At 47.1% G+C, this 24729-nt stretch overlaps 1 protein-coding gene and 1 long non-coding RNA gene across 4 annotated transcripts in view; both read right to left on the bottom strand.

The window, feature by feature from the left end:
- sphkap (SPHK1 interactor, AKAP domain containing) overlaps positions 1-24729 on the bottom strand; it is a 667284-nt gene that overhangs the window by 243913 nt on the left and 398642 nt on the right. The gene's annotated exons all lie outside the window — the stretch shown is intronic.
- LOC140389695 (uncharacterized) overlaps positions 10219-24729 on the bottom strand; it is a 101814-nt gene continuing 87303 nt past the window's right edge. Inside the window, exon 2 of the long non-coding RNA XR_011934451.1 lies at positions 10219-11731. This is a non-coding gene — a long non-coding RNA (uncharacterized lncRNA). The remainder of the gene's footprint in view (positions 11732-24729) is intronic.

The following is a 24729-nucleotide window of genomic DNA, read 5'->3' on the forward strand; positions in this document are numbered from 1 at the left end:
GGGGACCCCCTCCACTCCATGGGATACCCCCCCCCATAGCCCAACCCGCACTGAAGCCCAAACCCCCGCAACCTACAGTTATTCCCCCAATGTTCAACATCCCCCCCCCCCCCCCAGCCCCAAATCCTATCCATTTGCCTATTGGTCCTGTCAGGGACCTTTAAACATCAATCAGAGTAAAGCCATACCCTCCTTCACTCCGACAGTGCTGGATTTAGACACCTGGGGCGTCATTCTCCGACCCCCCGCCGGGTCGGAGAATCGCCGGGGACTGCCGTGAATCCCGCCCCCTCCGGTTGCCGAAGTCTCCGGCACCGGAGATTCGGCGTGGGCGGGAATCGCGCCGCGCCGGTTGGCGGGCCCCCCCACTCGATTCTCCAGCCCGGATGGGCCGAAGTCCCGCCGATAAATTGCCTGTCCCGCCGGCATAAATTAAAGCACCTTTCTTACCGGCGGGACAAGGCGGCGTGGGCAGGCTCCGGGGTCCTGGGGGGGGGGCGCGGAGCGATCTGACCCCGGGGGGTGCCCCCACGGTGGCCTGGCCCACGATCGGGGCCCACCGATCCGCGGGCGGGCCTGTGCCATGGGGGCACTCTTTCCCTTCCGCCTCCGCCACGGTCTCCACCATGGCGGAGGCGGAAGAGACTCCCTCCACTGCGCATGCACGGGAAACTGTTAGCGGCCGCTGACGCTCCCGCGCATGCGCCGCCCCGACATGTCATTTCCGCGCCAGTTGGCGGGGCGGAAATTCCTCCGGGGCTGGCCTAGCCCCTCAATGTTGGGGCTCGGCCTCCAAAGATGCGGAGCATTCCGCACCTTTGGGGCGGCGCGATGCCCGTCTGATTGCCGCCGTTTTGGGCGCCAGTCGGCGGACATCGCGCCGTTTCAGGAGAATTTCGCCCCTGGTCTCGGTGATGAGTTGCACTGCCTACAACTCTCCTAGCACGAGTTGGAAGGTCAGGTGAGATAGCATCGAAAAACACTTCATGTAATTAATTGAGCATGGAATGGCAATCCAACGGGTATTACCACTCGAGGAAGTTACAGCCCAATGGTACAACCGGAAACTTGAAGCGGTCCAGTCAGGATAACATGCAACTATCCTTATTGAGGAGATGAAAATGAACTTTTGAGGACATGATGAGGTATTTTTTATCAACCTTTCGACTTCTTGCATCTCTGTTTCTGGAACCACCTGCTTCAGAGTATTGAGCTCTGAAGGATTGGTAAATGGTTGGGTGAATGTGGAATGATTAGGGGCAGATAATTAAGCAGGTAATTTTTGCTCAGGACAAAGTTTACACATGTTGGTAGAGTTTTGGAGAAACCACACTGCTGTCCATTCATTTCTACAATATGCCCTGCACACGCAGGCTCACAAATGTGAAGACACTAATATGACATTTACATCATTTAAATGTCAGAGCGTGAAGATTGATATCCTTTAATGCACGTGGTATCGCTCGAAAGGAATAATCTACGTTCCATAATGGTATATTATTTATAGTGTAATTCACAGTATTTAGTTATTCCTGTGTATCTCTTACTATAGGGTAGTAGCATTTTATGATGTTACTCATGGTGTATTATGGCCGTGAGGCAGTTCCCACAATTTTGGCCACATCATTTGACAAGGGGCTGGAGGAGGGTAGGGCGCAGTTAGTTCCATAGAGAACACCAGTCCATTGGCACGTTTAGGTGCTGGTTTAGCACACTGGGCTAAATCGCTGCCTTGTAATGCAGAATAAGGCAGCAGCACGGGTTCAATTCCCGTACCAGCCTCCCCGAACAGGTGTCGGAATGTGGCGACTAGGGGCTTTTCACAGTAACTTAATTGAAGCCTACTTGTGACAAGTTATTATTATTACGTTGTCAAATGGCCAGTTTTCATGTGTGAACTTAGACCATGGCAGAGTCACACCGTGAGAAGAAGGGGTCATTTCTACAATCACCGTGTATGTACACTTTTCAGCACAGCTCACTGGCCAGCAAGCAGGAGAGGGCATGTTGGCGGTTGTTTTTGCCCCTTCCCTATACCTCGGATACTATGGTGAATTCTAGTGTGCAACAACTTCCCAAGTAATGACTGACTAACTAGATGTCGACCATGCATGCCACTATATTGTATATTTTACTCTAGAAGAGTTTGTAACTATATTGTTACGTGAATATATACTTAAGTATTCAGGACATAATTCACTACTGCACTATATTCTATGCACTGACTAAACTAACATTGCATCATTCCACCAGCCACATGGAGAGCTGCAAGAAGTAAGTGGATGAAAGCTCCAGTGTTGTGCCTAAATGTGTGATTATTTCAGACTGCTCGAATCCACAAGACATAACATGGTAACAGCAGGTGTCTGTGTGCAAAATCCAAACATTTTAAACGGATTTAATGCTGAATTAAATTGAGAAAAATCAACCTAAATGACTGCCAGGTAGAGAGAGAAAAATGGAGTGACTTGTGCAAAAATAAGATAGCCACTGCTTTATCAATGAGCACACAACTCCAGCCCACAGCAAATTGGCAGGCCAATGATGTTGTGGAGGCATTTGAGGAATTTAGACCAAAGTGAAGGCTGACATTCAGCTTTATAAAAGGCACTGGTGGTGAAAAAAAGAGTTAGCTACATCCTTTTGTGGGCAGGAGAGACAAGTTTCGATCTTTCAATAGCTGGGAAATGAGTGAGGATGATAGTAAAGGCCCGAACAAAATTAGAAATCTTCAACCAAAGTCAAACTACTGGATCCACCAATGTGAATTTCAAAGTCTGAGGCAGGAACCAGGTGAGCCTGTTGCCAATTTCCTCACACAATGTGTTAATTCAAGGAAGCAGATAAAAGGCTGGTAGGTCAGCTCATTTGGAGCTCTGTGAAACTTGATGTACCAAAAACAGTTTTTTTTTAATTTAGTGTCCTTCACACGCACTGTTTTTCCCTTCAGGGAATAATGGAGAAGTGGTGGAAAGAGACCCGAGCTGATTATCAGCCCATTGAACTGCGTTATGAACACTCCTTCCATGGCCAACAGGTCCTGGCGTGGGACTTGAACCCGGAACTTCTGTTCCAGAGGTAGGGGGCACTACCAGTGTGCCACAAGATCTGCTTAGCTCTGATTGCAAAGGACAAACTCACAATGTTGCTGTCTGACGACGTTACCAAGTCGCATTAAGCCATGAAAAGAACCAGGAAATCTGTAATCAAGCCAAACACAGGCAAATCACAAAATGCATTGGAAAGTGTCAGAATACCAGTTCTGTGGAATGTTGTGCCCACCAGACAGCGTCAGTCCTGAAAACATTGCTGCCATATATCTGAGATGGAGGCTCCAAGGGACAAAGAAAAGCTGAGAGGTTTCCTTATCTTGGCCTAGTATGAGTTATTTCATATCTCACACGGCAGAACACAAAGCAAAGCTACATGAGCTTCAAGAGATGGTGAGCACCAGTGGTCAGAGTCACATGAGAAAGTATGCAAGGAGACAAGTCTGTTGTGTTACAACAGAAAGAAACCTGTCACTCTGCAAGTAGATGCATTTACTAAAAGAATCTGAGTGATAAATACCAGATCCATGAGGAGGCATGAAATGGAGGCACAACATTTTACTGTCTAAGTGATACTGTAAATGATGTTTTTTGAGAATAAAGTTTTAAGTTTGGAATTACAAATTTAATCATCAAGATTCATTTTTTCTTTAGTTTAGATGTAAAAATGTATTGTTGGGTTTCTCCAATAAGTAAGAAAAACCCAACCCTGTAGATATTAAAGAGCTTTGTCCTTATTATTATTTCTTATTTTTATACTGTATTTTTATGCTGAACAAAGATAATTAAGATGGTTGACAAAATAATTCTCTTCTCAGTTTCAGGAATGTCACACCTCGTTATGCCTTAGGAGCTTCTAACAGAAGACTTGGGGCTGTACAGATCAATTTCAAAGGGAACTACAGGAATTTAATTTGCATTTGATAATTCAGCCTTGCTAGCGGAGTCCATCTGGGGAGATATTGGCTTCCAAAAAAATCAGACCGTCATCATGTGTGGCACCACTTTCAACCCTTAATAGCTGGGACATTGAGATTCATAACTTTATGGTTCCCCGGGGTCACATTTGGGGGGGGGGGGGGAGGGGGAGGTAACCCACTGAAGTGCTGGGGAAATCCCACATAAGAAATCATCCAGCAATTGTCTAGAAGCGCAAACGTCCCCTGGACAATTGCCCTGGGCTGGGAACCATCTGACAAAGCTGTTAAAATTTCTAACTTCGGATGATTCTGCCAGTTTTACCCTGATAGTTATTCAGAAAGAGTTATAAGGAAGAAAGAGCACTTTAGGCCATAAAGTGCTAAAAACAAAGTCAAATTCCAGATGCTGGATAGACATCCTTCGTTGAGGTTGCTGTGGCGAAGAAAGATCATGTGAATCAAGAGTCTGGCCTTTTGAACAGTTTAATATTACCTTTCTCAGCTGTGATGTGGAGATGCCGACATTGGACTGGGGTGGACACAGTAAGAAGTCTTGCAACACCAGGTTAAAGTTCAACAGGTTTCTTTTGAATCGCTAGCTTGCGGAGCGCAGCTCTTATCATCAGGTGAGTCTCCTGATGAAGGATCTGCGCTCTGAAAGCTCGTGATTCAAAACACACCTGTTGGATGTTAACCTGGTGTTATAAGACTTCTTACTTTCTCAACTGTGCAGCCGGTCTGCTGTTTAACATCCGGCTGGCAGGTCACAAAGCAGCATGCTCTGTCCAGGTCGGGCAGCAGCCTATCTAACCTGACGCGACTGGAAAATTTTATTCAATCGCCTACAGAACAGGTGCAATCTCTGGGTGCTGCTTCAGCTTGTCATATCAACATCACCTGAATACCAAATCTTACAACACCAGCCAGCCAGCTGACTATCAGAGGCCTAAATGAAGGACTCCCTCATTGGATCCTGAATTTGTGACTCTGGAATTCACGTAAACCAATATTCAATTTTTTTCTGGACACTACTGTAATCCCCCAATTCTTTATCCCTGTCTTTACTGTGTGAATGCAGATTGGAAGCTGTGAATGCTCCTTTTTGTGGATTTTGAATGTGTGAAATAAATGAATCTTGTGATAATTCTAATTTGAGTTTGTTGTGAGACTATTAGTAAAATTGGACCACACAAAATCTGAGGGGTTGGGAAAAGAAAATCTGAGGGGTTGGGAAAAGAAAATCTGAGGGGTTGGGAAAGACCCTTTGCTTATTCTTTAAAAGAAAACTAACTCGAAACACCTTTTTTTGGACAGTTGTTCAGAGGAAAACTGCGGTTTGAACTGACCGCCTCCTATCCATAACATGATGATTGGAAAACGTATCTCGATATAAAAAGGCACTGGCCTGAATTTCCTGCCCGTTGGGCATGTGCTCCCAGCAGATCTGGAATCAGGTGGGAAAATGAGCCTCTGGTCGCGATTGGTTCCGGAGCCCGATTTCATGCTGGCCAATTAACAACCAGCCAGTGTGACACACACGCTCTGAAAGGCTGAGCGCTGCCAGGGAAGGCAGGAAGAGGGCAGGTGCCAAGGGAAATGACAGTCCAGGCGGGTGTTTCCAATGAGCTACGTGAAGGCCGATAGCTGCCGCAGAGAGCTGCAATATTGTTCCATTGACATTTGCACCACAGAAATGCTGCAAACTCTCTCTCTATCATGCAGAGTTAAGCAACTAGCAGCATAACACATACTACCTCACCCTTCAAACATTTTATTTTATTTCATCCCAGACATTGCATCTGGATCTGGATTAGGAATGGTGAAAAAATATGAACTTTCTTCGGCACTGAACCTGAGACAGTAGCAGTAGCGCTGCCTGTCGAATCTGACTGCTGGATAATGGTGCATTCTCCGGAACCTTCTGCCTTCCACTTCCCATTGGCCCCATACCCCATCTATCTGCATCGCGTGATTCACAGGTTCCACTCTGGGATGCTGCCTTTGGTCAACTGGCCTCCTTTCCCTTCTAGTCCTCCCCTCCTCTTCCGAGGAGGTCTCTCTGGCACAGTACACAAACCCCATTTTGGTGTTGATTTCTCCCAGGTTTCTGCACTGAAGGGTCTTATGAGCAGAAGGCCTATACAAATGCGAAGAAATCAGAGTTCTCCAGGTCAGAAATGCTAAAAACTATCCATAAACCAACTCCAAACCACTCAAAGCAAAATTCTTACTACTCATCTTTGCCTGTGGTCAAAACCCACCCTGGATGTAGAATCCATTAAAAACATGAAGGCCGCTGTAATGTTGCACTTCCACAGACTTCATTAGAAACACAAAAGGTATTTATTAATAAGAAATACTGTACAGGAGTATAGCATGGTAGCCCTAGTAGCCTACTGCCGAAGCGAGGACTCCATACTATGGGGTGATTACCCACAGTGCGTCTCATTGATCCCCCAAGCCATGTGACTCTGTGTTGCTCTTAAAGGGCACTCAAATCACCACAGCCGCCCAGCCGAGTGGCTCATGTGCTGCCACTTAAAAATCGCCATAAATTGTCCTTTGAATTATCTTAGGCATCCGACCTCAATGTGCACCCACCAACCAAAATATCACAAGACAACGCAATGACATTGGGATGCCCTACTAACATCATTGCGCCCATTTCATGAATGATCGGGACCACCATGTGTCTGCACCAGGAGCGCACAATTCTAGCCACAGAGACTCTTCAGGTGATTCTGAGAAGGAGGAGGAATGTGATGTGGTCAAGGCACCAGCAGAGGCACACCTTGCTACATGTGAAGCTGGCCTTTTTAAAACATGGTCAAAAGATATGAATGACATTTTTAAAGCTTTTTTTTTTTGCACATCCTATTGTCGCTAAAGAGTTTATTGGTTCAATGCATCAATTGGCATGTCAATGCCACAGCTTAGTATAGGAGGCATGAAGTGCAATGGCGGTGGGTGGAGCGGATAGTTTGGCATGGGGGCATGAGAGGCCATATTGAACTTGTCTTCCAAAAGGTTCCCTCATTCCCATTACGGTTCACAACACCTCTGAGAGGCTCTTTAAAAATCTGGCCGAACTTAATGAATATTGTGGAAGTGTGATACCCTATACCCACAATGGAGCCAGCCAGGCCAGGTCCGTAGGGCGTGGGATCGTGACCTGATCCAGCCTGCACCCTTAAAATGCCCTGGTGAAAATTGGGAAGCCAAGGAATGGGGTTGAAAATGCTGGAACCAAGACCCCCCACGTATTGGTAGCTTCAAATCCCTAGTTTTAGTGGGACTATCATTTTGAAGTTTGAATTAATATGTTCTTCAGCATTTTATGCAAAATTGATGGAGGCCATTTTAATAAAAACTAAACTAATATTATTGGAAACAAACCAAATTAGTGAAGTAGACAGCCTTAATTGAGCCAATTAGTGTCTAAGTACTTCATTAATAGATATGTTCGAAAGGCTGAAAGTGTAATTTGGAACACAAAAGTTCTTTTTTAATTATATACATATTGCTAACACTTCATCATTACAAATTCTTAAAGCGGTAGGAATAGGAAATGTGTGCCCTTCTCAGGCTGACAGAATAAACCTTGACTGGAGGGAGAGAGAGAGAGAGATTCTTGCCATATGGTCAAGTGTCTAGAACTTGGTGTGATTTATGATTTGGGGGGGGGGGGGGTGGGGTGTTATTGCAAACAAGTGAACCTCACAAACCTCAGTTCAAATGAATCAAACTTCTTCTGTGGGATTCTCAGTCGGTGGGATCCTCCCATTTGCCGACAGCCCATCCACGCCCACAGGTTTCCTGACTGCGTGGGAAGGCCACAATGGGAAACCCTAATGGCGGCTGCCAGAACGGAGGATTCCGCTGCCGGCGGGGGTGTAATGCGCCTGAAAACGGGGCTGGCGGAACAGCGAATCCCGCCCCCTATAGATTGCTGACTGTGGCAGAGATAAGACTAAGATTGAGCACATTAGTAATAACACTTTACGCTGCACGCTTGGAAACTAACAAGAACAGACTTTAAGATGAGGCAGAAACCTCTTGTTTTTCTTGGTATCAAGTTAAGCTGGGCCATTTTTTGGAAAAAGTGAGGAAGTGATTGGCAAAGGTAACAGTAAGATATGGAAGTCATCGAAAGGTCTGGATCTCTTAGTTTACAAGAATATTGTTGTGCTGGCAGAAAAGGCCTTTGGTGCCCCGCCAGCTGGCGCGGAAATGACATCTCCGGGCGGCGCATGCGCGGGAGCGTTAGCGGCTGCTGACGGCATTTCCGCGCATGCGCAGTGGAGGGAGTCTCTTCTGCCTCCGCCATGGTGGAGACCGTGGCGGAGGCGGAAGGGAAAGAGTGCCCCCACGGCACGCGCCCGCCCGCGGATCGGTGGGCCCCGGCGGGGGGTCGGAGAATTTCGCCCCAGAAATGTTTTGAGAATTGGAACAAGAGAAAGAACTGCATTCAAAGCACACCCTACTTTCAAAGTGATTAGAGACCATTCATAGAGAGAATGAACAAAATGTACGTGCATCTGAATTCCAGATTAAAAATCTGGGGGGAAATTCTCCGAAAACGGCGCAATGTCCGCTGACTGGCGCCCAAAACGGCGCGAATCAGACGGGCATCGTGCCGCCCCAAAGGTGCGGAATGCTCCGCATCTTTGGGGGCCGAGCCCCAACATTGAGGGGCTAGGTCAGCACCGGACGAATTTCCGCCCCGCCAGCTGGTGGAAAAGGCCTTTGGTGCCCCGCAGCTGGCGCGGAAATGACATCTCCGGGCGGCGCATGCGCGGGAGCGTCAGCGGCCGCTGACAGCTTCCCACGCATGCGCAGTGGAGGGAGTCTCTTCTGCCTCCGCCATGGTGGAGACCGTGGCGAAGGCGGAAGGGAAAGAGTGCCCCCACGGCACAGGCCCGCCCGCGGATCGGTGGGCCCCGATCGCGGGCCAGGCCACCGTGGGGGCACCCCTCGGGGCCAGATCGCCTCGCACCCCCCCAGGACCCCGGAGCCCGCCCGCGCCGCCTTCTCCCGCCGGTAAGGTAGGTGGTTTAATTTACGCCGGCGGGACGGGCATTTTAGCGGCGGGACTTCGGCCCATCCGGGCCGGAGAATCGAGCGGGGGGGCCCGCCAACCGGCCCGGCCCGATTCCCACCCCCGCCGAATATCCGGTGCCGGAGAATTCGGTAACCGGCGGGGGCGGGATTCACGCCAGCCCCCGGCGATTCTCCGACCCGGCGGGGGGTCGGAGAATCTCGCCCCTGGAGCGTAAGGCTGCTTGTTCTACAATTGTATTACAACAGCAGGGTCATAGCGTAGCCTCTGCTAATGAGACAGCCCTTTGAACAAAAGATTATAAGCAGGGACTTGCTCAAGCTTAGAAAGAAATTGCATGCCTTAAACTGGAATTGAGAGACTCACGGGCTGCTTTCAGGGAGTGTTTGAAGGAAGTGAAGAGGCTTGACCTCTCACTGTGAATTAAAGATATGTGAATTGGAAGAAGAGTTAGAAAGATGGGATGCTTTCACCACTGCAATTATTATGGAAATCCAGTTCCAGGTCTTCCATCAGACCGTTAAACATCCGTGCACTGTATCAGCCAGACCCGCCGTCACTGGCTGTGTTGGTCCTTTTCATTCCGAATTTACCCGTAACTATCTTTAGATGGAGAATCAGGAAAAAATCAGTTTGCAATAATCAACAAGACAAGAGTTGCAAATCCTAATGGTCAGACGATAATGCAGGAAGAGAATTCAGCGCCTCTTGTACGGAGATACAGGCTTGTGTCAAAGACCTGGAGAAGACTGATCATGAGGATAATCACTTAGCTGTGATTAAGTACTGGTTAGATTGTAGACAGGGCTAGGCAGTGAGAAGATGATCATTTATTTATTCAAACTACAAAATGATAGTCGCACAAAACTAGAAATTTTGAAACTACCAGCACACGTCATCCCAACTCGGTGAAAATCCAGGCCTTAATTTGGTCACAGGTCCTTGGAAGGCCACTACCTCCCCAAGTATTGCCAACACTCTGTTCATCCAGCGTCCCTTCCGCTACAGCTGTCATTTCTAAGATGGCTGGCGGCCACCTCAGATCCTCTGCCTCTCCCTTGTTGCTAACTTTTGGTTGGTTCAATTGGCTCTGTTTTATAACCTTTGCTCTCGAGTCGCCAGATATCTTTATGATACCGCCACGAGGTTCAAGTTCAAGTAATGATCAATAACTCAACGCACCAGTTAGTAAGATTCAAATCAAAGAACATTTATTATTCACAGTAATCGCTACTCATGCATAATTTCTACTTCTACAACTAACAGGCCTATACTTAGCTTCGGACTGGCCCACCAGGTCAGGGAACAAATGGCCTTTCATTCGGATTCTGAAACTGCGGGATTCAAAGCCGGTATGGACTGGTAGCTAGGAGCGCCTATCTCGTAGTGAGCGTCGACTTGATACTTACTTCAGTGATGCAGCAGCTTGGACAGTTCACTCTCAAGGGTTGGTCCGCGTTGCTGAGTGACCTGGTCAAGAAGAACGATTTGAACTTGGGGGTTTAACTTTATAGTCCCCAGGGGCTTCCCGCCTTTCGGAGCGGACCCTGTACCTGGTTCCAAGTGATATGTACTTCGTTCCAACCGCTTGGTTCGATTTCTCCAATATTGGAGCGGTTCCCTGATCGGTGAGCGGTCTTGAGGTGTCCGTTAACCTCTTTTGTGTTGGCTCCTGCTGGCGCCAGGGAGTCTGGCTTAGCTTTGTTTGTCCCAAATGTTGCGATTGTTCCCGGGGATCGCTTATTAGTATGTAGCTGGCTGCTACATTATTATGCAGATGGCTGCTTATATCGATGCTGTCTGGGCTTTTGCAGAGTTTAATACACAGTAACTTGCACCTGCTGGTTTCTGCCTGTGTTGGCTGAATTTCCCTGCAGCCTGTGCTGTACTCCATTTTACGTGGAGTTGGCCAACCCAGGTGGCTACACACCCTCCTTGTGATCCTAACGCGAAGCGTGAAGGATCACATAACTGCGTTGTTTTTCATTCCCTGACCCGGTGAGCACTCTTCTATGGCCTCTACACTGACCATAACTATGCAAAAAAATTTTAACTGACAATTCTGAGGGGCGCTATGTCAAACAGGGACATGCATTACAAAACCAAGAAAATCGGAACCTCTAACTATCCTTAATAGACTACACTCACTCAAACATTTCATCACCCTAACTTCCTAAACCATACAAACAAAATCATAGCAGTATTATACACATTTCTCTGGCTTGGCAGTCAAGCTCAGGATTGTGCAATTGTTCATGAACATTTCTTTATTTACAACAAATCGCAAACAAATGCTCTTTATTATAGATCGCTGGGGTCTGGTCATATCCGAAAATAGGGGATCTGATCCCATATACCGGGGTGCGAGCACGGTAGGCTCTCCTTCTCCATTTTCAAAGACGAATAGTCTGCACGATGCAGCAGAGTTTCGCCACTACCAATAGGGATTCTATCAAGTAGGACAGGGAGTACCAGGTTATAAACCTGTCACACCAAGATGGTGTGGTGTCGCTTGTGACTGGGCTCTGGGTACTATGGGGAAGTGAATCATTAACTGCTGGGGGGAGTTGAGGTCAGGGGGTTTGTGTTTGCACGCAACCAAATGTCCATTAGAGTTATGAGCCACGCGGAGGATGTCCTCATGGTTCTTCTTCTCTCACTTCTCTTCTCTTCTCTTCTCTGGTCCTGGAGCTTCTGGAGTTCTGCGGAATCAAGCATAGTGTCTGTTACTACCTTGGTTTAATATCTCGTATGATAGCCTGTCTCTCCGTTAGTGCCAATTACTCCCTTTATAATTGGTCACTATGTATGACTCCCTCATTTTTTTTCAAAAACCGAATTTCAGGATAAGACACACTTACAAATACTGAACCAGTGCGAGCCATCTCGCAGACTGTGCGGTTTACCATCCAAATGTTTGAGGATGTAAATAGCAGAGGGTTGGCAACCGAAGGGTCACCTGAAAACAAAACAATTTTTTTTTGAACAAAACGTGCCGAAATGAGGTGCGTATGGGCCGCGACGGGTACGATTTGGATGGAGTCTCCAGGTAGGACGGCGACCAATGCCGTGTGTGCCCTACCCAAGCGTAGTTGACCGAAGGGGGGTTCCCAGGCAGGGCGGGTCCTAATGCCGCTTCTCCGCTGCCTGAGCAACCGACAAGAACTGGCAAAAAATGTAGTCATTGTGGGGGGTTGCCGTATTGGTTCTTCCTTCGAACCAGAAGGGCAGTTACGAACAGGGGTCTGTGTATCTGTTGACAGGCGAGTTCCTCTGAACTGGTGTCTGGGATATTAACGAGTCTCTGCGGACAAATTCTCAGAGGTTTCGGTCGAAGGGGCTTGGGGCTGTGGAAATTTATTTTCGGTCTGACATACAACATTTAACAGTACAAGTACAAACAACATCAATCATGCTGCAGGTTCCATCAGAAAGGACACCGTTTTCTCCCAAGCGGTTCCTTTTAAAACATCATCTGGACACCTCAGTTATCGGTTGCGAAAAGGGTCGCAAAGGGGTTCTCGTTTTGGGAGTCAGACTCAAAGTCGTCATCTTCTCCCGGATGCCAAACTCTCGAGTGTATCAGGGCTGATAGGGCTGCATGTGTGATTTTGGATCGCTCTCGTCATTCCGGACGAGTCTGTACAAATTATCTCGGTGCCAAAAGGTGGTGTCTAGTTCTGTGGGGACGGAATCGGGGTCGTCATTGTAGGTCGGTGGTCGGTGGTGGGGTTTGTGTAGGAAAGTGATTGTGAAGGGATCACTCGAATCGTGGTCAGATTCGCTGGGTGTGGGTCCTGTTGCATGGGGATAGTAGGGAGGCGTGCTGTGGCTATTGTCACAGTTGCTGTCGCTGCTGCTGCTGTCTGTGGGTGTTCCGGGGCGGAGTCTATAGTTCGGGGGTGGAGTCGGGGTTGAGTCTGTGGCTGGACGTGTTGGGGGAGGGTAGGGTTACGTTGGCTGTGGGCGGGGCGTGGTCTGCTGCGTCGAGCATGACGTGGTGTGCGTGGTTAGACTGTGTTCCATACGCTTTCATCTGGTTGATATGGAACCACGCAGTCTTTCCATTGGGGTACTTTATTTTGTAGACGGAAGGGCTTACTTTGTCCGCAATGGAGTACGGACCGAATACTTAGGTGACAGGAATGTGCTGGGGTTGTATACGGAGAACATGACTTGCTGTCCTACACTGAACTCAGTCGCATGCACTGTCTTATCGAAACAGGCCTTGCTCTGTTTCTTTCTTGTGCCCAATTTCACTGCGGCTGCTAGCTTAGCCGTTTTAACATTCGCCACTAATTGTTCTACTGCTTTCTCGTGTGTGAGGGGCGTCACTTCGGGGCTGGTCAAATCTAATCCTAATAAAAATCTGTGCCTTTCATGGGGCGTCCGGTCATGAGAGTGTGTGGGGTGTAACCTGTGGAAGTTGAAACTGTATTTCGCAAAATCATCAGTGCAAAGGGGAGGACTGAGTCCCAAGTGATGTTGTTTTGCTGGACCATTTTTCTGAGGGTGGATTTTAGGGTCCGATTCATGCGCTCCACGATACCACTCGACTGGGGGTGGTATGCAATGTGGAATTTTTGGGTAATGCCAAATATCGTGAGGACGTTCTTCATGACACGTCCTGTAAAATGGGAACCTTGGTCGGATTCAATGCTGCGGGGGAGTCCCCATCTCGTAAAGATGTGGTGGCTTAGGATCTTGGCTGTGGTCTTTGCAGTGTTTGTTCTGGATGGGAATGCTTCCACCCATTTTGTAAACGTGTCTATCACCACGAGTACATATTTATAATCATTCCTGCATGGGGGCAATGGTCCTATATGATCAATCTGGAGGTTAGTCCAGGGGCCATTAATGGGTCGGGTGTGACTGAGTTGAGCCTTCTTGGTATATCTGACCGGATTGTTCTGGGCACAGATAAGACAATTCTCAACGTAGTGAGTTACATCTTCTTTCAAACTCGGCCACCAACAGAGCTGCCTGAGGTGGGCTGTAGTGGGATCAATTCCCTGATGTCCATGACTGTCACGGAACAAACAAATCAGTTGATTCCTGTCCTGTTCAGGAACCACATAAAGGTTGTCTTTTAACACCACACCGCATGTGTGGTCAGTGTATTCTTAAACCTATCATAAGGTGCTGGGAATCTTCCTTTTAAAATCTCCCTGAGATTGCAATCCTGCTTCTGGGCCTGCACTAAATCCTCGATATTAGTCTGTGAGACCTGAACTGCACTCACTGGTGCACTTTCGGGGGGTGTCCAAAAATATCCGTGCCTGGAACCTGCTTTAGCTAGTGCGTCGGCTTTTACATTTCCAGGGGGGGAGGAACGATGGTGACTTCGAACTTTGACTATACCAAAAGTCCTGTTCTGCGCTCTCTCTAAAATGTGACGGAGCAATGGGGCTGAGGGGAAGGGGTTTCTGTCTGCGGAAACAAATCCTCTTGCTTTCCACAGGGGCAGGAATTCCGTAAGGCTGTTGCAGACATAGAGGCTGTCCGAGTATATGTCTGCTGGGCTGGGGAAGGAATCTGGGTATTCCACTATGTATGCGATGGCCGCAAGTTCTGCTACCTGCGCGCCTAAGTGTCCTGGAAGGTTTATTGCTATTTCTTCTCGGGCTCGTCCCTGCGCGTCCTCGACATAAATACCGCATCCTGTTGTGCGCTTCCCTTCTAATATTGTGGAAGATCCATCCACAATAATCTTTATGGGTTCGCACATGTCTGTGTGCTGGGGGCTCTGGGTTGAACTACCTATCTTTCTGGGGGGTGGTTTCGCAATAAAGGGGCCTGTGTTGTGGTGTGGAGAGATAATTTCACATGCATGGGGGGTTCCGGGGTGCTGTAGGTTACCGGCTAAAAAGGTGTGGGTCTTTGCCCTTTCAACAGTGATGTCCCGTCCCTGCAAAAGAAGGGTTCATCTAGCTGCTCTTATCTGACTAACTGTACCGTCCTTGAATCGTCCGTCCAGTAAAAGTTGGGTGGGGGTGTGTGTGTTCTGTGAGAATTGTGATGGGGTTCAGTCCGGTAATGTAAGAAAAACACTGTACTGCCCAAAAAACTGCGAGCAGGTGCCTCTCACAGGCTGAAAATCCCTGCTCCACAGCATCTAAAACTCTGGAGGCGTAAGCCACAGGCCTTAACTGTTCGTGCTGTTCCTGGAGGAGCACGGCCGAAAGGGTGCGATCTGTGCTTGCTACCTCTATAGCGTAAGGGGAAAGCGGGTCTGGAATTTGTAGTGCGGGGGCTGCTATGAGTGCCTGTTTCAAAGAGTCCACAGCATCCGTATGCTGCGGAAGCCATTCCCAGGGGGCTCCTTTCTTTAGGAGGTCTGAGAGGGGCGCTGCCTTGCTGGCGAAACCGTCAATGTGGTTTCGGCAGTAGCCAACCAGTCCTAAAAACGACCGGAGGGTTGAAACGTTCTGGGGAAGGAGCAATTTAGCGATCGAGTCAATTCTTTTATGCTCAATCTCGCGTTTACCATGCGTGATAATTGTTCCCAAATATATCACCTTGTGTTCCAAAATCTGGGCCTTTTTGGGGTTACCTTTACATCCAATTGTTTGTAGGAGTTCGGACAGAAGCTCGATGTGCTCTTCCTTGGTGTCTGTCTGCAGTAGTAGATCGTCTACATACTGTACTAGACATTCGGGGCGAGAAAACTTGGCTGAACCATTTGCCAGCTGTCGGTGGAAAATGGAGTGGGAGTTGTGGAATCCTTGTGGAAGGCATGTCCACTGTACTGTTGGTTTTTAAAGGTGAAGGCAAATTTGTACTGGCACGCCTTTGCCAATGGAATGGACCAGAATCCATTACTGATATCCAAAACCGTAAAGTATCGGGAATTGAGTCCCTGCTTGAGCATGTTCTCGGAACTGGTTGCTACTGTGGGGGCTGCTGCGGGGGTGACTTTGTTGAGTTCCCGGTAATCGATGGTCAATCGCCATGATCCATCGGGCTTTCTTACTGGCCAAATCGGGGCATTATTAGTGGAGGCTACTGATCTAAGTACGCCCTGCTCTAATAAGCTGTCGATTACTTTTGAGATTTCTCCCTCTACCTCTTGGGGAAATCCGTACTGTTTTTGGGGTCTCGGGTCAGGTCCTGTGATTTGGACTAAACCAGTCATCCGGCCACAGTTGTGTTTGTGGGTCGCGAATGCTGTCCTGTTCTTTTGTAACACTGACCTAACCTGCTTGTCCGTGCTAATTGTCGTCAGGTTAAACCAAAATTCGCCTTCTGCGTTAATTTTGTTGGCGTATTCCCCTATTGTGAGCGTTGCGGGGCCTTGCGCGGATTTTGCCATTTTCCAGACATACTGGTTGACTGGATCAAATGATAGGTTGTGGGAATTCATAAAATCGATTCCCAGAATGTGTTCTGCTGTGTGTGGCAGGTCAACTAAAACTACGGGGTGCTTGGTGGTGGTGTTGCCGATTTGGATGGGTACAGGGGCTGTGATGTGTCCCTGCTGTGAGTGGCCTGTAAAGCCGCTGAGGGTGATAGTGGCTGTAGTGGGCACGTGTCCTTTGAAACATGGTGGAGGAATTTATTGTGGTGCGGGACCCTCCTGTGTCCCAGAGAAGTTCGATGGGCTGTCCCCGTATTTTCGCTGCAACTACCGGTCGTCCGGACCTATCCCAAAGGGTGTCGCAGACCCAACTGGGGGAGCCCGAACACCGTCAGTCCATTCCGTTCAGGTCCGTCTGATTTGAACGGGTGCTAACGCTATGTATCGGTTGTGTCTTATTCTGTGGGCTCTCTGTGGCTTTCATGGGGCACTGCACTCTCTTGCAAAGTGTCCCAACTGTCCACAGTTGTAACACTCCTGTGACTTTGGTGGGGGGCTGTTCTTGCTTTCATTTACCCATGCGGGGTTCCGGTGTGCCTTAACTGCTTGTATGTCTGCTTCTGCCTGCTTTTCCTCGGGATTTTTAACTGCGGGTTTGTTTTGTACAGACTGCTCCCAGGTGCTGGACAATCTTTATACGATCCATTTCTCATTATGAGCCTCCTCTGAGGGATCATAATTGGCATAAGCTTTTTGTCCTGTTTCTGTGGCATGGGAGATAAGGGTGCGGGTCCATTTGGCCATGTTGTCTGGGGACAAATGGGCGTGGTCTAAGTCTCCAAAAACTGCTGCAAAATGGATCCACAGGCGTCCAGCAAACCCTGTGGGGTGCTCGGTTTTCTTTTGCCTGCACTTATTGAGGCCATCTACGGGGTCACCCCGGTTATACCCGATCGTGTCTAGGACCGCGGTATGCATTTCTGCAAGGGTGCCTCCTCCTACATTCTGTGGGTCGGGAAGGGCTGCTACGACCGAAGGGTCCAAACTCAAAACTGTGAATTTTACATGCTCACGCTCATCCAGGCCGTACATGGTCGCCTGCTGATTTACTCTGGCAAAGAAGTGGTGGGGGTCTGAGGTGGGGAGAAACGGTGTCATTTTCTTGCACACGTCCCGTAATTGGGTCACTGTTAAGGGGGTGGAGTATAGAAATTCCGCATCAACTGATGTGGCTGTGTGGTGGGTGGTGACTGGGTTCATTGGAGCATGAACTATCTGCTCTATGGGGGGTTGGGGCGCTTTCCTCTTTTGGGGCTTTCCCTGCGCACATGTTCCCTGAACATATCTCTGCGTTGTCTCATTTAACTCTTCCCAATCAGGGCCGTCTTCCTCATCTAATTTTGCTCCAAAGGTTTCCTGGAATCCCTTTTGAACTGAAAGCAGAGATTGCAGGTCTGCAATCTGCTTCCTGCACTTTGCGTGGTCTAGTGAGCTTTGTCTTTGCTCTGTGATGGCAGCATGGAGTGCTCTTAACGCTGCCTTCAGGTCACTACACTGCCTCTGCAATGCCTCTACCTGCTTCTCGGTTTCTTCTCGTACCAGGACTGCATGTTGCATGTCCTGATAGGCCTTTTCATACTGTGACTGGAAGCTGCTTAAGTGCACCAGACTGGTGTGCCCACTTGACATCATCCACCTCTCCGTCTTTCGCTGCCAACTTCCTCCTCAACTCTACGTTCTCTCTTTCTACCTCACTGACATCAACCTTGCTCAATCGATGTATGCCTTCTATCTCTTTCCGGAGCGTCCTAATGACCTCCCCTGTGCCTCGCAATAATTTTGCCAAGCAGGACATGATTGCCATCGACTTGCGAGCTTTTCCTAAGCTCTTCTTGTGAATCTCGCTCAGGTTCTCCCACCAAGTATGTCCTATACTCACAGGACCTGTTTCCTCGTTGTTACAGAATTCGCTCCAAAGGGACCATCCTTTCCCTTTGAGGTACTTCCTGATTTCTTCTTCCCATACAGGACATTGTCCTCCTCTACTGCTGCTGGTCGCTGCGACCGCAAATTCCTCGGGGTTCATGAGGTGTTGCAGTGCCTGCATTGCCATCTTTCCTATCTGAATGCTTCTTTTAAATTTGGAACAAGGGGTATTAAGGCGGTGCTGTAATTACGGGTATGGCTTTCGCTAATTTCCGAAGTACAAACTCCCAACAGTTTTGTCGCAACAAAAATCTATCAGTATTACCTTATAGCCCTGTTAGTTACGCATGCATACACACACTTCCAAATTATGTGGATTGATCAGGACTGCTTGAACACTTGTGGTTTTCTGTTCCCAATTGGATCTCTAATTCAAATATTTGGGTTCTCCCGGAGTGGTTAAACCACTTCTAGTTCGGGTCCCGTCAGATGTCGCCAGTAATATGTTGCTAACGTTTGGTTGGTTCAATTGGCTCTGTTTTATAACCTTTGCTCTCGAGTCGCCAGGTATCTTTATGATACCGTCACGATGTTCAAGTTCAAGTAATGATCAATAACTCAACACACCAGTTAGTAAGATTCAAATCAAAGCACATTTATTATACACAGTAATCGCTACTCATGCACAAATTCTACTTCTAAGCTACGTCTACAGCTAACAGGCCTATACTTCGCTTTGGACTGGCCCACCAGGTCAGGGGAACAAATGGCCTTTCGCTCGGATTCTGAAACTGCAGGATTCAAAGCCGGTGTGGACTGGTAGCTAGGAGCGCCTATTTCATAGCGAGCGTCGACTTGAGACTTACTTCAGTGATGCGGCAGCTTGGACAGTTCACTCTCAAGGGTTGGTTCGCATTGCTGAGTGACCCTGTCAAGAAGAATGATTTGAACTTGGGGGCTTAACTTTATAGTCCCCAGGGGCTTCCCGCCTTTCGGGGCAGACCCTGTACCTGGATCCAAGATTGGACTTTGTTCCAATCGCTTGGTTTGATTTCTCCAATACTGGAGCGGTTCCCTGATCGATGGGCGGTCTTGAGGTGTCCGTTAACCTCTTTTGTGTTGGCTCCTGCTGGCGCCGGGGAGTCTGGCTTAGCTTTGTTTGTCCCAAATATTGCGATTGTTCCCAGGGATCGCTTATTAGTATGTAGATGGCTGCTACATTATTATGCAGATGGCTGCTTGTATCGATGCTGTCTGGGCTTTTGCAGAGTTTAATACACAGTAACTTGCACCTTCTGGTTTCTGCCTGTGTTGGCTGAATTTCCCTGCAGCCTTTGCTGTTCTCCATTTTACATCGGAGGTTGGCCAACCCTGGTGGCTACTCCCTGATATTCTCTTCCCCTCCAAGAAGAGAAAGAACAGATGTGCGAGTGAGAGTGGTGGTGTGTGTTAAGAGGACAGATTGGGAGCATTTTCTGAAGGTGATAATGAGGGAGAAGGGTTATGTGCATAAAGGTGGGGTGAGTGCCAGATGGGCGGATAATAATCTTTAATAGTGTCACAAGTAGGCTTACATTAATAGTACAATGAAGCTACTGTGAAAATCCCCCAGTAACCACACATCGGCGCCTGTTCGGGTACACTGAGGGAAAATTCTGAATGTTCAAATTACCTAAGAGCATATCTTTCGGGACTTGTGAGAGGAAACCTGCGCAGACATGGGGAGAACGTGCAAACTCCACAGACAGTGACCCAAGCGGGAATCGAACCTGGGACCTGAGGCAACAGTGCTAACCACTGTGCTACAATGACGCCCATATAGGATTGTGAGAAAGTGCATAGCTAGAGAGGAATATGTTTACCAGCAAAGCAAGTCAGTGTGGGGAAAGATGTGCTGGAGTAGGCTTGTGAAGAGCAAGATATGATATCAACTCGTATCAGGATGCGTAATTGAACGTGTTGACAAACGCACCTGTCCTTCCCTGCTCAATGTATTAAGCTGCTTTCAGCTGTGGATCCACGAGTGAGGCACCACACGCTAGCTGCTGACTTATGCTGCTAACAGCAACCACACCACCTTCGTTTAACTGGCAGGCTTCTTCCTAACTTCAGTAGGGAACAGTATCTCCCTGTGAGCACTAGCATTACCACTCAAACAAGGCACAGCTAATTTGAGCACATGTACTCCAATCTTCAGTCGCTTATCTCTCATCTGTTCCTAACTTTAGAAACCATCAAATTGGATAGTTGCAATTAACCTTTAAATACTGGAGTCAAACTCAACTCATGAGAGTCTCATCATGACCATTCAAATTAATACATTGAGAAATCTGGAAGTAATATGTTATTGTAGTGGTTGAGTTAAAAAGCAGTGGGGCTTTTCCCGGGTATCCTGCATGTTACCAGGACCCCCACATCCCGACTTCCAACACATCAGGATTTTAAAATCCAGCCAAATGTTTTATTTTGATTTGTCCTCCCCAATATTTTTGTACTTGTGGCATATTCTACCTCTAATTGGCATGTGAAGCATTCCTTACAGTTCATGGAAAAGCTGGGTCAATACGTCACAGGCTCTCGGGATGTTTGACAGTGAATCGTGATATGGGGCAGATTCTGTTCTGGGCTTGCCTCTGCTCACTGTGTGCATCAATGATTTGTACATAAGGAGTAAAAAGGAATGATGTTCAAATTTATAGATTGTACTAAAATGGGAGGGACAGTTCTGTCCCATCACGGGTATGACTGGATTCCACCATGGAGGAAAATTCTGCCTATTATATTTTGTAAAGAATAAGAATTTGGTCCAGGAGTTGAAGGGTTTTTTTTAACCAGTGAAATGAAACAAATTTAATGTACCAGCAAATTTCCTCACAGGGTCTTCTGATTGATTGATCTAACTGAAGCAAAAGATTGGCGGAATTTTTACTTGTTTACAGGTCTATCTGGACTCCCTGCCAATCTTCCAATAAAATATGACTATGCTGCTGCCTTTGTTCTCGCAGCCTGGTTGTTTTGAGAAAAACTAGGGGAAAAAAAGCGGCCTAACGTATAAAAAAAAATGAAAGCTCGAGGCAATGGATTAAATTGTAAATCCGTGCCTGCCTCTTGCTCTTAGCAATGCTGGGTGCCAGTAACAAATTACTGCCCTGCATCCACCGTTGCTATGGTGGCAAATACATTATGTGTTGTAATTATTCCATCATTTAAATACGCCTACAGATTTCTGAGCAGATCGTCTCAATTCCTGGTACAAAATACTGGAAGTAGCAGCAACTAATGGGAGCTTCCACAACCAATTTTCCATTCCAGCTTGACCTGGGTTAGACAGCGAAGAGATGGAAAATCCATTTTAATTGTCACGTACATATCTCTTCAAGCAACTTTAACTCGCAAAAGCTGAAGTTGCAAAAACCCGGGGCGCATTTCTCAGTGGCGGGAGACCGCTCACCCTTGACGGGATCTTCTGGTTCCACAGCTGTCACTGGGATTTTCCTTTGAATCCACGCCCTGCTTTGAAACCCGCAGCGGTGGTGCGCTGTGAACTGCCGGAAGATCTCACCCAAGTGACGTCATTCTCAGGAACAGTTCCATTCAATGGATCAAATGTTTCCTACATCACAGCAATGACTATAGTTATTAAACAAAATATGTCATTGGCTGTGAAGTGCTTTGGGAAAGCCCAAGTTTGCGAGATGTGCTGTACAAATGCAAGTCTTTCAAGTCTTTCTTTTTAGATCATTGTACTGCATGTTAAACAGTTACAATACTGGAAATGAATTGCTTGTCTGACCTTTGGTAATGGGTTAGATTTAGCTTCCACTGGTGCCAACTGAAGCAAAATATCTTCACTAAGGCATTAGTCACATTTTATGAAGCATAAGCTTTGTATTTCGATGAAGGAATTCATTAAAAGAAAAAAGAAAATTATGAGCTCAAAAAAAGCTCTTAACTGTCAAATTGTCTATAGAAAATTATACTACTAATTAAGAAAATGTCCCAAAAAAATCAGGAGGGAAGCAGAGGGTTGCAAAAAAAAAAGATGAACGACCTCAAACAAAATGTGGCGAAGAGAAAATTACTATTAGCAAACTTGGTGGACAAATGCTTGATGCGTTCTTGCAACATTACTTTTATGCACGTACAAATCAGATTATAACAGATGGGCTGCCTCATCTGCTATAATAGCCAACAAAGATACACCAAGTGACCATGCAGTAACATGTTTTTAGGCTCCATATTGTTACTTGATTCTCTGGCTCACTTAAATACACATGCACAATGTTAATTTTTTAAGCTGCATTTACACAATCACAGTTGGAATTCAGTGTAGTATAATGTGAGTGTTCAGAAATCTACTTTCACATCTGTAAAAAGTGCCAAATACTGCAGATATCTCAAAAGGAAGAAGCTGTCTGAGAAAGAGTAGAAATGGAGCCCAGTGACACTATGGGCTGTCAATTAAATTCCATACAAACCCTGGAGAACAGCCCTAACTTTGGGACTCTCCTGTAAAGGAGAAGGGTCGTCCTTGGACCTAGAGATAAAATGAAAGGAAATGGAGAGAATGATCTTCTACAGTCATTGAAGGTGTATGTCAAACCACAATTGTTGTCTTGGATGTTTTCTTTATTAGAAACCCTGTCCATGTTTAAGTTGTTGTTGTCCTGTCTAATTTATACCAACTGTGATACCGGTTTAATTTTAACTGCTGAGGTAATTATGCTCAATAGCAATATTTTTCAAACCCCCGGGATCCACTTTTTTCATCCGGCCAAAATTCGCGACACACACCAAGTTTGCTTGCCTTTAATGCGAAAGGGGCGCTAGCTTGGTCTTCACCATCTCACTCCAATCAGGTTCACAGAAGGAGAGGGCAATGTGCATATCAGGTGCAAACTTCAGCCACTTCCTCTGTGCTGTTGCCATCTGTGTGAGAATGGAAAGCCCAACAACTCACATGTAGGTCGTCATGAAGAGCAGTAGGAACAGAATTCTTGTTTTACACAGCACTGGATACACCAGGGAGATGCTCCTCCCGAATGTTGACTGCCTCATGTGTGTTTTTAATGTGCTATCACAGTCATGGACAGCAGCATTTTCTTTTAATTTGGAGACAGCTGTAAGTTAATAGCTGACTCTGGGGTCTCAACCTCAAAAGGATTATTTCACCCAGCACTTCTCTTTCAAAATCTGAAATGTCTCCTCTCATTTGCCAGTACTTTCCCTCCATATAACACATGGGCTTTGCATCCTTATTTGCATTGGCACAATTGACAAAACCATACCTCAAGAAATCATCTTTATACTGTTTTGTTCCTGAGTTGAGTTTCTTCTTTGTAGACTGTTAGTAGAGGTCCTGGTGCTCTGTTCAGAGCTAACACTAGCACTGTTCTGTCTTGGATTCTCCTGAGCAGCTCTCTCCAGCAGATTCAGTTGTGAGATCCTGGCCAGTAGGTATACTGCCTATTTGTGCTTCACACCGTGTCCTATTCATAAGAAAATTCAGTCCTCCTGTCTCAATTACTAGCAGCTTGAAAATCAAAGCTCTCCTCTGTGATCTGGCACCAAAAGCATGTACACACAGGAAGCTTGATGTCAAGTGTACATGTAAGGCATGTGACCTGCTCACTGCTGCCGCTTCTGGCCAGAAGACTGCACACAATCTGCGGCTGCCATCCTCAATAAACATGCAGGTAGCGGTCATTGGACGCTTCTCCTGCCATCGTGACCACTACGGGAACGCCGCAGCCGAACGCTCCAAGATCCTCCTGACACCTGCCCGTGACCCTGCTCTATAGAGAATGGTGTGTTTGTCTGGGAGCTGCACTACTGCTGCTCTTGGCCTACAAAGATATGATTTTTCACCCAGCTTTGAAAAACGTACCTTGTTGGACCTCTTTTGGCCTTGGCTGCTGTTTCTAGCAACATTTGCCTGGCGGAGATATCACTGCTGCTGCTCCGCTTGTGCCTCAGGTTAAAATGGAAGCTCAGGCCTTGCAGTGATGTCAGAGTCCATTTTGTATATTTAAACAAAATTCTGCTAGCACGGGACTGCTGGTGACCTTGTTGTCTGCGATCTAAAATTACAGTCTGTTGAAGTGGATAAGTAAGCTGCTCCAATTTAACAACCCCTGTTTCTTCCATGTGGGGCAAGAGGAGATGGGGAACAGAAATTAAAGTTGAGTTATGACGAATTACACCTGTGACAGTTTTCACCTGTTCAACTCGGGGATGCGACCATCAGAGTTACCTAGAATTCTTTAACAGCTCCCTGGATGGGAATGTCGGGATAATACCAAAGTACCACTGCCACTACACTCCGATGTATCCTCTTACAAATCCATCTTAGTGATAACTCCTCCTATAGTTTTACTGTAAATGGTGTTAAACAGGCAGGTGCAGTTCCTCGGTCAATGCCATCTTTGTAAAATCCAAAATCTTAATCATACAGCAAAATGGTAATATTCCAAATTA

This window comes from Scyliorhinus torazame, chromosome 14 (assembly GCF_047496885.1).
Source record: "Scyliorhinus torazame isolate Kashiwa2021f chromosome 14, sScyTor2.1, whole genome shotgun sequence".
Classification (NCBI taxonomy): Eukaryota; Metazoa; Chordata; class Chondrichthyes; order Carcharhiniformes; family Scyliorhinidae; genus Scyliorhinus; species Scyliorhinus torazame.